General features: G+C 38.3%; 1 protein-coding gene across 1 annotated transcript in view; it reads right to left on the reverse strand.

The window, feature by feature from the left end:
* Positions 1-17,063, reverse strand: part of adgrb1a (adhesion G protein-coupled receptor B1a) — a 291,715-nt gene that overhangs the window by 273,323 nt on the left and 1,329 nt on the right. The window lies entirely within an intron of this gene.

The raw sequence follows: 17,063 nt of genomic DNA on the forward strand, positions 1-17,063 counted from the left end.
CAACATCAGCTTAGCATGTCAAAGACAAAGAGCATTAGAAGCATCGAAAGGACTAAAATTTGAAGTGCTGTAGCTGGCTAACGTATAATTAGCAAACTAATGTTTCAATTTTGTACCTTTGTACTGAATTATTCTGGTTGTAATTTGGAGTCATTCCAACTGACCGCAGCATTAGGGTTTTGTTGTCCAAATAGAAATTTTCCTGGATTTGGAAATGCAGTAATTTAGCTAACTTTTGCTCAGTTTTGGTCCATTTTAGGTTAAACATAATACTGCAGTTCATGTAACATTTTAGTGAGTTGTTATTGAAATTTATGCCATCAGCACAACTAGAAACGTTTGGAGTTTGTTCAACTATCAAAGCATAACATTAAGCGGCAAAAAACATACAGAAGAAAAATAAATAATTGGATAACATAGTATAGATGCTGAATCAGCATTCATACAATAAATAATTCGAGAACATAGTATGGATGCTGAATCACCATCCATACAATATTTGCATAACATAGTGTGGATGCTGATTCAGCATCCATACAATAAAGACCAGGAAAACATGGTATGGATGCTGAGTCAGCATCCATACAATAAGGAAAAAATGTAAAGGAGAGATGGAAATAAAAAGTAGCACGAGGGTTGATCAGGAGCGAAGTTGTGCATGAAGACCCTGGGGGAGAAGTGACTAGACTACCTGACTTCCTCTGCAGAGAGATAAAAAACTAAAAGACTAACAAGGTGATCCTGTTTCCCATCCACAATCACATTTAAATAATATTGTTCAATAAATGATTCTTGGCACTGCAGTAATTTTCCCTGTGCATGAATTTTACCCACTACACGGATTTTGTATGTACCTGGAAGATAAAGAAAATATGGGACAGATCTTGACTGAGCCACCTCTGAAAAGCTGCGAATGTAATGTAATGGAATTTTATCACTCAACTAATTGTGTCAACACTACTTTGTCCTGTACAGTCCTGCAGCTGAGGCCAGGTCATATACTTGTTTTTCTTGGGGATTGTGAATTGGTGAATGGGTGTGGATTTTATGGTCTCCATTATTTTTAGAATTTTTCCTGGCTTTAAGCCAACAATAACAAATAATTTTTAATTAGCAGGTAATTAAATAAGATATGAAATCCAGATAAAAACAAGAATTTATGTTTGGTATCTGGCCATAATTTTGACCTCAATATTTCTAAACCTCTGGCTGAAGCTGGTCCTATTATGTGTGTTTTGGTTGATGGCAGTGCACTAATAACTGTCCAAACACTCATAAAGTAGGATAGATAATACAGTGCTGAGTAACTTTAGTGAACTATTGGATCACAAGTGACAAATGTAGGTGTTTTTGTGCATGTTTCTTGTGTGCAGGACGTGTTACTTTGACAGAATGAGTGTGTCCCTGTATATGGCTGATTACATACATCGACAGGCCTTCTTCATTGCTGTTCACTAGGCCAATGGCCACTTCCCTGTAGTCAAATAAAATGTTGTTACAGTAAGATTCATCCTGCCTCTCCCAAACTTTCTGGTCTACATTCTTACAAAACAGATAATTTCATCCACATTCTGTTCATTCTGTGTAACCCCACATTAAAGTAATGGACTGTGGCATTTCCATTTAAATGAATGTCTGTTTTGCTGCACTCATACTGATGGAAATATAAGTTTAGCTAGTTCATATAACTTTTAACATTTGGTGTCCTGAAAACTGTTCTTTACTAAAAAAAAATAAATACATAAAAATAATCATTGGGTGCACAGCAAGTGTGGCAAGTTGTGCTTCCCATTTCTTTGGCAGAAATAGAAGATTTGAGTAGTTAGCATGGACAGTGGCTGAGCAGAAAACAGTGCCAGCTGTAGAACTTCAAACTTCATCGACACTGAAAATTTTAATCTGTTCTTGCAGCACAGGCAGAGATAAAGCTTTCGGAGGTTCCAGTAAGGGCAGATGGTGGAGAGAGTGAATTAAAGTCCAACAACAAAAAACACTTCAAACATGTTTAGTTTCTTCAGTAGACACCAGGAATGAAAGTAGGTGAGTCAAAAGGCATTTGATTTACTATTTTCCAATTGTCAGTTATTGTCCTCTGCCCTCTCTCTGACCAAGCAAAACAATGGCTCTGTATCAGACTCCAGCAGCTTGATATTCTGCTCTACACAATGTCTGAGCATCTAAACTTCTGTTTCTCTGCTGCCTGGGGAGCTGACAGATCTTACATTAACTGAGGATGAGTTTAACAGAATGCCAGCACTGTCTGTGTTATTATAACCTTCCAAATCTTTTGAGTATTGCCAAAAAAATTAACAGATCCAGAAGGATTTCTCCCCAATAAACTCCAAATACTGATGTATCTGGCCACATATTATAGCTGTCAAGTGGGTTTGGAAGCAGACTTGCTGTAGCTCATGCTACAGAAACTCTCATGCTAAGAGTGGCAACTTTACTACATGAGCTGATGGAAATCAGAAAAGTACACTGAGGTTTGCTGGACATGATTTATGTTGAAAAGCCTACACAGAATTATTTTGAAAGGCCCCGCAGCTCTAGAGAGCTTTGTAGTCTTTTATTTTGGTTATTTGGCCCGCACTCACCAAATTTCTTTCTAGAAGCAGCAGGCAGCACCAGACAGCAAGGTTAGTAACTACTTGACATTTTTAGCAGCTAAACATATTTACAATTTTTCCTGACTGTTAGTAACTTTTTTTTAAATTCACCATTTTAACCATCAAAACACAATGCGAGAGAGAGAGCATACAAATGTTATAAATTCACACAGCTAGAAAACTGTGAGGAAAAAAATACAGCATTCTGTAAATACAAATCCAACTACTCTGCACCAGTCTCTATGTTTCCCTGGTCTGAGTCAGGCCATAGAATTTCCTCCACATCACTTAAGATGTTAACCATTGTCAGGCAGCATGGGAAGTGTGCCCTGGAGTGCCTTACCCACCCCTGGATGGCTTCCAAAAGCACAGGCCCCACAGGCCTCTTTCATTACCATCTAAAGGTTTTCTCTTGTGTAAATGGAAAATATACACAGTTCATATGTTGAGATAAATATGCAATATGCAGGTCAGAAAATATTTGTGAATGTGGCACAAGGTGCAAACCAGAGCAGCCCTATGGAAACCAACACTAGCCCAAAAAACTCCGTGACTGCTCTGATTCCTTTTGATTTTGAAGATGGGTGGAAAGTTGATCTAGAAATGCAAGTAGATCTGTTGTGTTATCCATCCATCCATTATCTCTACCATGTATTCCTGTGTAAGGTTGCTGACATTTGGCAAGAGGTGGGGTCCATTCTGGACAGTCTATCACATATATAGCCAGAGAACTGTACACACACTCACTCCTACAGGCAATTTAGGGTCACCAGTCAACCCGGGGAGAACAACTCCTCACAGAAAGTGTGCAGTTTGACTCACGCTTGAACCTGGAACCTTCCTGCTGTGAGGTGACAGCACTAACCACCACATACAACATATAACACAACAACTTTTGGGTCTATTCCACTATCGGAACCTAACAAGCAGTACACCCTGTGTTTCCCTTAGCCATCACCCGGCATAACCTTACAGGTTGGCGGAGACTAAAATATCTACAACAGGAGTGAATATTCAACTTCAATTCAGATGGAGAGATAGCGACTCCAAATAAATAATCATGTTGCGTTCTGTTGGCAGGAAGTGAAAACAGGCAACTTTTAGTCAACACTAGCTGGATGGCAAACATAGAAGATCTGGCCTCTCCCCAGCTTGAGGCTTTGACAATGTGACTTTTTGCTCCATTAGTGACTGTCACGATCTTTGGCCATGATCTTTCTGTTTGGGGCTTTTATTTTGAAGCTATTTCTTACTATTTCAGACTAAAACACTGGGGAGACCGATCTTTTCTGTGGAAAGGTCTACCACAGGATATTAGATCTTCTCCTAACCTGACTGTTTTTCAATCACTCCTTAAAACTCACTTGTATTCGCTTAGCAACATCTCTAACTAATGTATTTGTTTTTCATTGTGCATTTTTGTTATTGTTTTATTGTGTATGTGTTATTTATCTGGTTTTATTCTTTTCTGTTTTACTGTAAAGCACCTTGTAACTTAGGTTTAGAAAGGCATATAAAAACATTTTGCTTTGCTTTGCTTCCTGGCTCATGTTCCCTCACTTGCCCCAGCTTTACTTTGCCCATTGATTCACTCAGATTACTTTCACCTGTTGCTCCTTGTCTTCTTGGTCCATCCTTTATATTCACCTCATGCCCCTCAGCCCTTGCTGGTTCATCTGTGATCATCACCTGCCCTGTCCTTGCCTGTTCTCTGTTGTTAGACTCTTGGTTACTTGCTCAGGTTATTTGTTCACTTTGCTTGTTAATTCTGGTCCTCCTTTTTGTTCCTAGTATTTGTTGGTCTGCTCCCTGACAGTTTTTATCATTGCCATCTTTATTGCATAGTGTTAGTATTCTTGTCAATATAGTAAGGCCAAGCTTTTCTTTGTTTCTTATATGCACCATCTCCTGCCAACACCCCTTCTTAATGATGCAGGTCCGGGAAAAACGGGGGATAACAGTAACAGCCACAGACTGTGAACAGTGATAGAGGCTATCACTGTCAGAGGCTGTACACTGACCCACAGCATCCATCAAATACACAAGAGTAGAGGAGAGTTGGAAGATGATGAAAGGGCAGGAGAGGACAGGAGAGTGGAGTTAAAATGTTGAAGCAGAGAAGAATAGAGCACAGGAGATGAAAACTGAGAAGTGATCGCATGAGAGGATGAGGGGACAGATGATGAAAGTGACGGAGAGCTGGGTCAGATACAGGAAAGACTGCATGGAGAACAAAGTGAGACAAAGGAGAGCAGATTTAAGAGGAGAGGAGAGATGAGACATTTATGAAGAGAGGTTTTAAAAAAAGATAGCTGAAGAAAGAGTATCTGAAAGTACATGAATGGTGCAGTGGATAGCACCATCACCTCACAGCAAAAAACGTTCTGGCTTGCAGTGTGCCAGCTGAAAAAATGAAATCTGGATGGTCAGGTGTTTGGTGGATGAGAGGAAAAAATGAAGATTTCAAACACTACTCACTTGTTTTTTTTTATTTTCTTTCTTTGTCTTCCATTAGCTCCAATGAAATGGCATACTATAATAGCAAATTAACAAGTGCTCAAGTATACAAAATATGCCAAGCTCAGTACCCAGCTGCATTGTCCTCTAAGTGGAGAAAACAACATTGTAGATGTAATGAGGTAGAACATAAAGGGGTCACAAATAAATGCTTCACTTCAGCGGAGTTGTAGAACACCTGACAACAGCAAATCAGAAAGTCAGCAATTCAGCACCACATTTTCCTTTACAGTGAGACAAAAAAAGTTTACTAAGGCGTTTATATTGGCAACAAATGCATTTTTGTAATGTGGACCTTTAGTTTTAGGAGGAATTCTAAGCTTTTTATAGCAGTGATGGTGATGACTAAGCCCTGGTAAACATCTGCTCTGGGTGAGTCTGGCTTCAACATCAAAGATCAACACTACTGATCATACTTCAAGCATCACAGAAATTGTGGACATTAACTTGGACTTGGCTGCTCCAAGACAGATTTGGGATAACATTACAGATTTTACCTTTGTCTAGATTATTTCTCCTAGTCATGCACACAAACCACTGTTAACGCCAGTATGACACTAGACACTAATTTCTCATGATTCTGGTCTTGAAAAATAAGCTCTTTCTGTTTTACACTGATGCTATCCTATGTTCTTAAAATAATTTTCTCTCACACCATTTGTCTCAAAGAAATCTGCTGCTCAGGTACAGTACCAAGATCCACCAAAAAAAATAAGACTGGACATGGGCTGAACTACAATAGAAAAAGTCTTTTTGCACTTAGTGTCTCACTGAAAAGGCGAGTTAAGGAATTTAAAGTAAAAACCACTGAGTAATGTTTTCATTTGGTTTCTTTTAATTTTGTTTCCAACTTCCAGCCTGTACTACTTGTAAAAAATATAGCAGCAGCTGATTCTTTTCTTTGCTTTGTAAGTCATAAAGGAGGATTAGCAGTTCTGAAAGGCAGGGTAGGGCAACTTTATTACAGGTAAAATGACTTTTCTGACCAAAAGCCTGATATTAAAAAATAGATATAATTTTTCATAAACTGTGGTAAGAATATATCAGCATTTCTCCACCTTTATCTTGAATAAAATTCTGGTATCAGCCCCGGAAATTTAATGCACAGGTTTTTCCAGGCTCAATCCCAGGGACCCAGAACTACACCAAGCTTCTTAACCATGGGTGGAATAGTTCAAGTGGAAAAAAAAGAAAAATCCAACCCATTCAGTTCATTTGAAATGGGTTCAAGCATACACAGAAAACAAAGTTTTAAAAAAAGCATCACACCATTAACCCAGTGAAAGTTATTGGCATGGATGAAACGTTGATTTAAGCTGTCAGTCAAGGACAAGACAAAGTGAAGTTAGAGGATCCGCCAGCATCGTTTTGGTCTGCTATAAATTTACCGGGAATTCAACTCTGTAAATGAGACATTAAGAACAGCAGTCTCTCAACAGGACAGCTGGTCTTCACCACACTGACCAATAGCTAAAATGTACTGGACAAAAGTACACTGCTTTAAAAAAAAAAGCAACACTTGATCATCACAGTATAACACCAAGTCAGTTAAACTTCAGGCATATCAATCTGTTCATTTGGGAATCACAAGTGACTGTGAATCAATTTCACCTGCTTTGGTGAAAATGAAAGTGATAACAGGTGCAGTGGAGAGGCAAAAGCATTAAAGCCCCCCAAAAGGCAATGGGTCTGTTGAATTGATAGTGTTTGCTGTTGTACTAAACTACTGGAGAGAGATGTTTCTGTTATTTGAAAGATATGAAGTATAAATAAAGTGAATTTATGTACAGTTCCTAGGTTTGACTTTGCAGTTTCACTCTGTGGAGTACTAAATCAGTTGTTTGTGGTGATGGTGGCAAAGGGCCGACAAACAGACTTAGCTCAGGGGCCTATGACAAGGTTAATTAGCCCTTGGGTATCAGCCCCATTCTTCAGCAAATAGATATATATCAGTTTACTGTACATCATCAAAATGGAGAACAATAGCATGGCGGGTTGATCCCGCATCTGGGGAAGTGTGTCATTCAGTGGGGAGAGTGGTAATAACCCTGATTAGTTCCAGTGTTGATGGCTTCTTATGGAGCTTCCAGGGGAGAGTTGAATAGAGACGGAAATCAGGGCTCAGCTACAGATGATTATCTAGCCACTCCAGATCAAAGATTTCCCTTGGTCTCATCACAGAGGATAAAGAAAAGATCATTTCACTCTGCACTATGAAACTTCCTGTGTCTGTTTTATTGAGATAGCCTGAGAAGAGCAGCAGAGCTCTCTGCATTTAAACAACCAGGCATCAAACAGAGACAGCATGCATTTGCATATGTGCAGATTGACTCACATATGGCAATCATTTTATATGTAGCTACAGAAACTCAATCACAGATATGATTTATAAAGCAAAATGCTTCTGAAAACAGCTATTATACCATGCACAGAGCTATGATTGTTTTACTAAACAACTAATGACATGCCAGGAGTTGAAAAAGTGCAAGAAATTACAGCATAATGTGTTAATAAGAATTCATATTTTCAGCCAAAAAGAGGGTCACAACAGTGCTGAGAAAGCTGTGGAATAAGCAAAGGGAACCATCTGTGATTTCCCAAGGAAGGTGTCTGTGTACAGTTTGTGCGTGGGGAGAAATGGGAGAAACATGTCTATGTGCATGTGACAAATTTTTGGTGGCACTTCTTCAATTCTTAGCATTTTAGATTGAAAGAGCTGGCGTGGTTGTGAAGAGAAGTTGGGTTACATTTGAGACTGAATCTTAAAAATAGTATGAGGAGAGGAAATACCTGTAGCACTCTGCCAGTTACAGTCTCTCTGATTTTGTTGTTTCCTCTTAAATTACCAAGATAGACTTTGTTGGGTCTCACCATGACAAAGACAAAAATAGGAAATAACACTTATTAGGAGGATAAACTGAAGATATGGCAAAAGAGTTTTAAAAATATGGATGGGCAGGGGAAGAACAAAAGAGACACATTTTTAAGTAAAAGGTCTGAAATTGAGATTATTATTGAAAACAATCTGGATTAAAGGTCTGTCCTTAGTTTAGCTCATTAGCAATAGAAAGATTATGGGTTGTGTAATTTGCCACAACACAAATGCAGAGACACTGCATCCACTGTATCTCATGACTGGTAGAAAAAAATATTTGTTGATACCATCTCATCTCACTTTCACAATTTCACAGAGTAAGCAGAAGCCTGTGAATATACTTTTAACCCCTTAGGCATGACCCATGGAAATGCAGTTGTATTTGCCATATGTGTTTTTGAGTTTAAGATCAAACTATTAACAAACATAATTTATATAAACATTATCGGTGTCAGTGTGTGTGTGCACGTGTTAATGGGTGTATGTGCTTTGTCCAGGTAAGGTAGAAAAGTACTATATAAATGCAAAATTATAGGGCCATTATGTGTGTGTCTGTGTGTGAGTGTGTACTCAGATTTGAGAATGTGTGAAATACCTCTAAATATATACTAGAATGTGTAACACAATTAAAAATAGTTATTTAAAAGTATGCTTTACTGCACCTGAGCCCAAACATGCAGTGTACAGTACACTGTACAGAGTTAACCCACTGGGGGCCAGGGAAAACAAGAATTTCAGGATGGGGCTTGTAGGATATGGTTCGTGTTACCATTGCTAACTCTGAGAGACGAGGCGGTCCAAGTAACTTCAAAACAGTGCTGATTTATTCAAAGGATCACAGGTAAAATTAACATTACACGCTCAAGTATCTTGCACCTCCACACTGCACGCAGGCAGATGTAAGATGAAAAGACCCTGAGCCCACCAGGCCTATACATTATATCACCTCGTTTGAGCTAGCCCCATACTACACAGAAACGTCAACCGGGACGTCGCTGTTACCAGCTTTGCAGCTGGCCCTAGCAGTAGTCAAAACATGAAGCAAATCAACGTGTGAATGTGTGTGTCTGTTGGTTAAGTGGTGTGTAACTAAAAACATTCTCACGACCTCTAGTACATGTTGTGGCTTAAACATAAGAACATATTATGGCTAAGGCTACAGTTATACACGTCATAATAATAATATTAAACACCCTGTCTGCTGACAGTCATCAACTCTTCTCTCTAGTATCCTTGACCAGATGTACCCTGTAGAAACTCATAAGCATGCCTAAGCATTTAACAGTCTAACTAGACATCCTATCTCCACTAAACATTTCTAATACATAAAGTATCTATCCAATATCTATCTGGCTAAAAATACCTAACAGGCTGTTAAATTATGCTTGAGTTTTCCTTTATCCTGAACAAGGCCTCACTGGTTCATGCAGCCTGATCCATTTACTAGGGATGCATCGATACGACCTCAGTATTGGGCAGCAGGCCTGATTACACTCAATTAGTACTTGTAAAAGTTGTCCAATACTACGCATTGATACCACTTAACAGTAACATTACATTAACATCACACTGTTCACCAGGTTATTAGGTGGTGGAGAAGAAATTTCAGCGGTTCGGGGCTATTTTAAGATGAGTGCGAGTTCTGCTTCTCTGCTGTGCTGTGTGTGACTATGAGCGCCCCTCCCTCTCCATCTCACAAACAATAGCTATGAAAGTAAATCCCCACTGAAACATTAGAACGTGCACAAACCACATTTCAAGCACTACTCAGTCTGCAACTCAGCATTAGAGAATGTGCAGTCACAGATTTGTAAGTGCAAAATCAGATTTGAGAGCACAGTCGCGGCCATGCATGTGCTCATTACCCAATCTGTGATGAAAAGACTGCATACTTATTGAAATGCCAAAAACCTTTAAAAAAAAACTCTGACATACATATATAAACATCTCTTTGTATAATTTTATAAAAACCTGAAACTTTTGCCAGACAATATTTAATAAAACATTTGAAAATCCATACTATATACTGTATTAATAAAAAATATTATGCCTCTGTGTGGAATAAGTACTTGGGAAATAAAACTCCAGTGATCTAAGGTGTAAAATGACTTCCTTCAATTAAACTGTTAGTCTCTGCTCTTTTATATTTTTGCACATTTGAAATATGTATGCATGCATGTCCAGACACAGTTCACATGGTTTAATTCATTGGCTGCTGGGGGTGTTTGTCATTACAAACTTCCAGAGGAGCAGACTGAGGTGTGAAGGTGTTTCCTCTGCTCCTCTCACACTCTTGCAAACATGAAGATAAAAATAGCAAGCAGGAAAGAGAATCCTGCCAATTGAGGACCCCGCCTTCTTACCTTAAACCATACTAATACCCACAGACTGGAGCCACAATAAGATGGAGACAACCTCAGGATGGCCTTACAAACAAATGTTAACCAGCAAATTGATCTCCACATAACAAAATGACCATGCAGCCACAGCAAACAAATCACTGTGACATATTAAAAAGCAAAAATTTCCACATACAATTTAAAATGGACAATTTTTAATTACATTCTTAAGTGTTTCATAAAGTAAGCAATATCAAAAGCTTAGACTGGAGATGCACAGTAATAATCCACCTGTTATGTAGGAGTCTCCTCCTGTTTTCATAGAGGCTGAGCAGTGTACAATTGTATCTTTATCATGATAAATGTTAATATCCAAAATAAATGAAAAAGGAACAAATACATTCCCAGTACTCTATCCCTAGACGTTGCATTTCTAATAGATGATTCTGCACATCACAATTTACATCTAATACTAATGTTCTGTACTAATCTACAAAGTTTGAGCAAAGAGGCGAAAAGTAAGAGCGTGAAGGTCAGGACCTGCAATTATCATTTACCTTTCTATTAACTGTAACCATGACGTTTTGCTTAGCCAAGCAGTTTTCTATATCACATGATGACACATTTTCACAATCTTTTGTGCAGAACAAGCTAAAACATTACTTGCTGCAGTAAACTAGTTAGAAAACAGTTGCCTATCTATATGGTACATCCAGCACACACCAGACAAAATTATTATTGTATGGATGCTGATTCCGCATCCATACTATGTTATCCAATTATTTATTATTATTATTGTATGGATGCGGATTCCGCATCCATACTATGTTCTCCAATTATTTATTATTATTGTATGGATGCGGATTCAGCATCCATACTGTGTTATTCAATTATTTATTGTATGGATGCTGATTCCGCATCCATACTATGTTATCCAATTATTTATTATTAAATATTGTATTGATGCTGATTCAGCATCCGTACTATGTTTTCCAATTATTGTGTGGATGCAGTAATGCTGCATCCACAGTATGTTATCCTAATCTTTATTATTATTCTGGTTTCTTTCACTGTTTTTTGGCACGTAATAACTCCATACTTACAGCTAGAACAACCATTAAAATGTCAAAATGTTCAGCTTTTCAAGGACATGCTTGCTTGTCCTCATCTTTTTTGGGACATTTATACTTTTTAATAAATTCAGCTTTTTTCACAAAACTTTTCCCATTGAAAATGGCAAAATTTTTCACATCTTCATACCTTCAGCTAAAACCACCATTTCAACTAATAACTATTCAGCAACTCATTCATACTGTAAACAGCTTTTTGATATTTTTTATTGTTTTTGCATAATTATCATTTACATTTTATGTCTCATTTCAATAGCCACACTTGTATTTCTCAGTGTGTAGGACTACTCTTTCTTTCTCATACACACACAGACACACAACCCTACTTGTTTTATCAACTTTGTGGGGACCAATAGAAAAATGTTCACATCTTAATAAGTGGAGTATACTTTCAGCTAGAAAAGCCATTCTGGTATCAAAATGTTCAGGTTTTTCAGGACATTATGGCGTCTACTCAAGTTTTTTACAACTTTCATACTTTTTAAAATATTCAGCATTTATTCTGAAAATTTTGCCCCATTCAAATGAATGGGGAAATACAACTTCAGCATACTTTCAGCTATCAAAATGGTCAGCTCTTCAAGGACATTCATGCTTCTATGCAGAATTTTTCTAAACTTCATACTTTTGAAATAATTAGCTTTATTTTGAAAAACTTTCCCCATTCAAATGAATAGGGAAATTCTACTTCAGTATACTTTCAGCTAGCAAAACCAGTCAGGTGTCAAAATGTTCAGCATTTTCAGGGCAATCTTTCAGCCCTCAGCATCCATACGTGTTTTCATTAGAAGCTGCATACTTATTCATCTGTTGTGGTGTTTCTGAACATCTGAAGCACATTAGTCCAGTGCTCACTCTCTTTTTGCTCTATTTTGATCTCTACCAACCTTTGAGGGAAATATAGCTACTTAGCTGCTAATGAGGTAATAATTCTCTCAGGGTTTATCAATATAAGCAGCACCTTTCAAATTACACAATTTTAATTATTATTTCAGAAAATATGCAGGTCCCAAGCCCAGATAAAATGGGAGGGTTGTGGCAGGATGTGCCAAATCACATACAAGAACTGGGTTCTGCTGTGGCAACCTCTAATGGTACCATCTGAAAGCAAACCAATAATGATTAATGCAGTTTAAAAAAATAGTCTGACACCACATTTTCCTAAATCTAAATGCAGATACAAAAATGGCTTTATTACTTATAATTAATTATGGTTATAAAAGGCATTGAGAAACAATGTCATCCTGCCTTAGAAGTGTCAGGTTGAAAACTCGCTAATAATAGGTAATTAACTGGAGTAACAAGTGACATTTTGTTTTTTTGTTTTTTTTTAAGATCTTGTCAGCATAAGTTCCATTTATGATTGGTCTCTTTACAAGAACTACTGTGCATTTGCTTCCACTACAGAGCTCACAACAGAGTAACAGGAAACATTTGGAGAGAAAAGGTGATCTTCCCAAACTGACTCAAACTGTGAGTGATGGGGCCATGCGTTATGAGGTGTAGAACATTTAGACACACGGCACACCAGAAACTTCTAAAATTGTGTCCCTGGGCATAACTGTTGCACAAAAATTTGCTAATGTCATAAACTACATCAAAGATGCAGGATGCAGTGTGATTGGATATTTTGTTGCCAGGGCGAGAATTGCCACTTGTCAAGTAAGAAAATATTCCCTCTAAACAGTTAAAATTATACATTTTACTTCTATTTGCAGTATCTCTGCTCAGTCATGAATGAAATGACAGCAGTATTGTGAGAGCCAGCAGTGTGAAAGGAACAGTGTGATCACTTAATCATTCCTGTTGCTAAGCTATAAAGGCAGGGCAGGGTGCTACATGGTTCCTTTTGTCTGGAGACAACTGTCAAGAGAACAGCCAAGCATAAACTGAGCTTAATGCTGCCTGGCTGACAAAGGTATTTATGAGCATTAAAATACAAATCCTGTGTAGACTGGATTCACTACATCAGACTTAATAATGTGTATCCAACAGCATGATGTACAAGCATCTCTCGCTCCATATCACAATGGGGTAGATTTTCCTAGGTCTGCGACTGTGTTTTTAAATATCATGCAATACAGAAAATCCACTATAAAAATTCAAAAGAAATATTGTACACATGTATGCAGTAAAGAAATTAAACCAAGCCCTGAAAAATAACAAACCATCACTAAACTCCATGTACTGGCCAAAATGTAGTCTCAGTGAGTAATCTGATAGTATGAGGAACAGCATAATATGATATCAGCAGAACAAAGGTCTGGAGTGATATAAATAAGTCTCTGGTTAGGAAACCATGTTGTGCAGCACTGGTTGTTGATTTATCCAAAGCACTTGATACTGCTGATCATTCTAAACCAAGGAGAATTCAAAGTACTGAGCCATCTGAACAAGAAGGAGAATGATTTGGCCACTACACTGTTGGTCAGGACATCTAGGCTATTTTCAGACAAGACCATGAATAAACAACAACTGTGCAAAGCCCAGGATCATATTCAGTAATGACTTTTTTCCTTTAACTTCCAATGGCAAATTTCTGCTATACATGTGCATGACTAATGGGGTCTGGTTAAGGAACAATCATGGCCATATTTAAAAGAAACCTACACTGTCGGGTTGGTAGGAAACCAGAAACCACCCACTGTCTCCCATGTCAAAGTCACAGTTTATTTACCCAGCCACTGACAGCAATCTCCTTATAAAGTTTTGAGGATATATACACAACATGCTAATTTTGCATTTGTCTTCACAGGCTAGAGGTAAGATTTACACAGCCATAACACACACACGCACACACACATACAAAAGCCATTTTCTTTTCCTGGGAGGACATTCCCCCTTAGGATTCCCCCTGAGATTGAAACTGGCAATGTTGACTTTATACATAGATCCTAAGCATGAATAATCATTAAAATCAGTCACGACTTCACAGCAATTCATAACTGAACATGATGGCTGAGGTGTGAGTGTGGGCGCTGAGGCTCTTTATGGTAAAGCTTTGTGGCTGTTACATGGTCGTCAGCCTAGGTTCCTGTCTCACTCTGCATATTGACCCAGCCTCATTAACTACCCATCCCAAGCTCCTCATTTAGTCCCTAATTAGGAGAGCCAATGGGTCTGCAGGATCTGGCAACCTCCAAGTTTCTCCAAGCAAAGATACATATTCTCCCAACAGTAATGTTGAGGAGACATTAGGAACTTTCAGGACATGGGATATTGACATGTTTCACCCTTAAGGCATCCGCATTGCAAAAGTATGTGTGTATGAGAGAGGTTATTCAGTCTGCTGACTGATTGCTGTGTATTTACTCCAAAGCATGTGGGTGTCGCACACACAGCAATAGTACAGCTGAGAGGCAGCAGAATAGCACTATGTGCTATCCCCCCCACTGTCTTCTCTTTCTCCCTCTGATGTCACATATTCAGATTTAAGATTTTTTCACATCGTGGCCTTGTTTGGTAGGGTGCGATCAGAGGACAAGAGGATGGAGGTAAGGCGAGTGAGTCGAAAGCATGGGTATTTTCCAAAACAGTGGGAGTATATAAGATGCAGAAACAAAGGAAGACATCTAGGCTAAAAAAAACATGCATGAATGCCTCTGAAAAGGCTTGTGTTGTGTTGCTGACTCGTCTCATCCCTGTGACTCCAAGCCAGCTGTGCCTGTCAGGGCACTACTGTTCACTCTGTTGCTGTTATCTGCACTTTTTCTTGTGGATAAAACAGTTGTCTGCTAATATCCATACCTGAGGGTGAGTAGGGCTTCTCAGTCCCCAAACATGGCACAGTCCCAGAAATGTGCTGTCACAGGAGCAGACGAGCCCCATATATTTGGTTCCCTTTAGAGTCTTATGGCTATGCTTGATTTTAGTGGCACTGTGGCATAAATGTACTTCTGTTGCTAAAAACCACCATCAAAAACACAAAATACTGTATATCTGTAGTAGAGCAGAGCAGCAACATTTCTTTGTGGTTTTCTATGTTTTGTAAGATGCACAGAATGTTGTTGTCCAAGTAATCGTCTGCAGGGCCCTGAGCTGAGCATTTTAATATCAATGAGAGGTCAAAAAATAAGATTCACTGGCAGGCAGTAGTGAATCTTTAGAAAATGGTTTTATTTTTTTATTTTACAGGCTCCAAGAGCTGCAGTGACAGGGGTCAAAGGTAATTTTAAAGGATTTTATTTGATGGCTGTCATCTGGAATAAAATCACTGATGAAGTTTGTGTTTTGCATACAGTACACACATTTCTGGAAGATGCATCAGTAGAGGAGATATAATGGCTGGATTAAACAGAACAACAGGGCACTTTTAATATAATCTGACCTTTAAATGGCTAATGTATCCGTGCCTCTGAATAAATATGCAGTATTGAACTGCTTTAAAGAGCTACTAACCCAAAGGTTTTTCATTAACCTTACTCTCAGTATAGTTTTTTTTTCCTGAGCAATTATCTCAACTATTGGTTTCAGCAAAAATATTAGTATTTGCCTTCAAAATTACATAAACTTGATAGCTTAAGTGTGTGTCTCCTTCACTCTCATAAATGAGCAGGTGAACCTCCTAATATTAAAACAGTAATGATAAGCTTCTGCAAGGTTGTAATATATCAAGGGCTTACTTAGGCATAAACAGCTTACCTTTTTATGAGATTTTTAATCTCACTTTTTCATGAATATATACAATAACCCTGCTATTTATTTTTGCTCCATCCTTTAATAAAAAAGCCAACATTAAGCAGCTATAAATCAACACTGATCAGTTTAATGTATATGCTAATGAAAACTTATCTTGTCCTATTGGAGAGATGGGGTTATGCGTTTTTATAGCGCCCCCACAAGTATGATCTGGGAACTTGAAGATATCTGCGCTTGGACTAAATTACTGGACAGCAGACAAACAGAACATAAAAACACACACAGAAGTATTAGATTTCTCTAAACTTAAAAAGCTGGAAACCAAAAGAAGCATTGTTATCTAGTTTTTGTTTTTCTTTAAAAGTAGCAGCCTTCGTCTGGCTCTCATTTTTGATCATTTCCATGCAGCATGCCTCTGAGTGGACTTTTTTTTTTTGTTTTTTTGTTTTTGTTTTTTTGCCTTACTGCAGCACAAGGAGTGCTGAGGGAGGCTCCTTACGCCAGAAGGGGACAGTGAATGACAACCCGTTTTGTGGCGATTAAGACTGCTGGCCATCAGTGAGTGAGAGCAGGCTGACTGAAAGTGCGCCACAGCAAATAGGCTCATAGCGTTCGTCTGCCTTCCTACTCCACTGCTAATAAATCAGCTACTTGCCTGGGGTTTCTCCCATAACCATCACTGGGCACGACTTCACCCTGCTTTATCACCACGTATTACTAGGCAATGACTTATGCTGTGCTTTTCGTGAATTTCAGCAGGTGAAAATTCCCTGGAAAATAAAAGATGCCCAAGGATACTACTTTTTTTACAGTATTTAAAAAAAAAAGAGTCCTGTATTTTACTCACTTTAAAATCAAACTTAAAGGTCTTTAAAACAGACGTTATCCAGTTTGTAGTTCATCATAACATAACAGCCCTCTCCCATAGGTCAAGCACCAGGCTTGGTCGAACACT

Source organism: Monopterus albus, unplaced genomic scaffold (assembly GCF_001952655.1).
Source record: "Monopterus albus unplaced genomic scaffold, M_albus_1.0 scaffold314.1, whole genome shotgun sequence".
Lineage (NCBI taxonomy): Eukaryota > Metazoa > Chordata > Actinopteri > Synbranchiformes > Synbranchidae > Monopterus > Monopterus albus.